The 1,860-nt window shown below is 37.9% G+C and overlaps 1 non-coding gene across 1 annotated transcript; it reads left to right on the top strand.

Moving 5' to 3' along the window:
• The first annotated feature begins 388 nt into the window (after positions 1–388).
• Positions 389–460, top strand: TRNAQ-UUG. The gene has a single exon. It is a non-coding gene; the product is annotated as a tRNA-Gln (tRNA).
• Positions 461–1,860: the final 1,400 nt, after the last annotated feature.

Raw genomic sequence — 1,860 nt, forward strand, 5'->3', positions numbered from 1 at the left:
GCAAGAGTGGAAGCATTAATCTTGGTCACAGGTACTTGCTTATATTTAACTGGAGTGGTCTTATTGCTAGCTCTGACTTTATGAGTTTGGACTCTAAAAGAGGACCTAAATTGTGTGGAGTCAGAAGAAAGTTACATGTTGGCTCAACAACTGTGCTAGTAGACCTAGACACTGCAACAGGTGGGGGTTTGATTCTCACAGTCTACCTTTGCCTACTGTGTGAAGAGGGGATGTGTATTCAGTGGGCTTGCCTTATTCACAGTTAGTGAAAAACATCTATATGTCATAGAAAAGTTGTTTCTGTTAGTCTTAGGATATATTCATTAACAACATTACAGAACACTGCATGAAAAAGATATTCATCTGTGCAAAACCATGTCCACCATGTGGTCCCATGGTGTAATGGTTAGCACTCTGGACTTTGGATCCAGCAATCAGAGTTCACATCTCTGTGGGACCTCAGTTATGTTTATGGCTGGTGTAGTGGTAGTGTTGTTGCCTCACAGTAAGAGGTTCTCTGGTTTAATTTTCGGCTGGAGTGCCTTCTGTGTAGAGTTTGCATGTTCTCCCTGTATTTGTGTGGGTTTCCACTGGGTGCTCTGGTTTCCTCCTACATTACAAAGACATGTGTCTGGAGTGCTTTCCCTGGGCCTCTCCTGAAAATTGGCTTCATTCCAAGTCAGACATTCCTGGTAAACAAATGCTAAATAGAAACCACAGCATGTTCTATGCAATGCTGACCAATCTGGGTTGGTTAGAAATGAATTAGGACCTTAAGTTAATAGAAGAATAGCCAAGAAAGTCCCGTAAGATCCAGTACACAAAATACAAACTTAAACTATTGAAGATGGAAAGGTGGAGGGGAGATACCACAGCATAGCACATATAAATGGATAACACAATGCAAGAAGGAATAGTTGAGATTATTGTTATGACAACCTAATGTCATGAAGGGGGCATGTCAAATAATTAGAAGAAATGTTGTCAGCATCTGGAATATTGCACCCAATGTGTGAAGGTGCATACCTCTCAAGTTACCTCATTACGAGGAATGTACCTCATTTGGGGTCTTAAAAAGTTCATGTTCCTCAAAGTTCCACATTGAAAGAGTCTGCCACACATTCAGTGTTAGGAATCTTTTAAGTGAAATCAATGGTAAATAGAAATTAATCATATTAATTCATTAAAGGATCTTCTTTATAAGTAAAATCAGCATATTTTAACCATCCTATGACCTTCCTAGTTGAAGTTGTTGGTAAGCCATTAGTATGTGTTCCACACTTTGCCCATTTGTTCCACGTTATGAAGGTGAGTGTTCCTCATTTTGGAGATGGAAGGTTGAGAGCTATGTGAAGGTGTGCTGTTATTGAACAAAGATGTGTTTATACTAATTTTCAGTTATTTTGCGTGTTTTGCTCATAGAGCAATAAGTATTAACTAGGCTTTGCTATAAGACAACAAAGGAGATTTTTGTGTATGTGTTTTTTTGTTATCTGCTTACGTACCTCAGCTTTTCTTCTGCTGTCAGATAAAGGCTGCAAATAAGTTGCAGGTAAGTATTTTTACTACTGCAGTGTTTGTCCTTTTTCCATATTTGTGTAACCAAGAAGTTAGCATATTTAAGAAAGGGAAGTATGGGTGGTGCAGGGAAACATGACTTGTCTTGCAAAAAAGATTTCTGTTTTCATTTTTTTTCTTTCTTTTTTTTTTTTGTGAGGATCATTTCCAGTTTAACTTTGATGTTACCATCTCAATGTTACTTTACTCAGTGAATGCATTTGCATTTTTTTCACATTTCTCCATTTACAAAAAAGTATGACTTAGTGAGGCTAAACAAGGTGACTGTGTGTGAAGGTTATA

The sequence above is a fragment of the Protopterus annectens genome, chromosome 12.part0, assembly GCF_019279795.1.
Source record: "Protopterus annectens isolate FY-2018-M chromosome 12.part0, PAN1.0, whole genome shotgun sequence".
Lineage (NCBI taxonomy): Eukaryota > Metazoa > Chordata > Ceratodontiformes > Protopteridae > Protopterus > Protopterus annectens.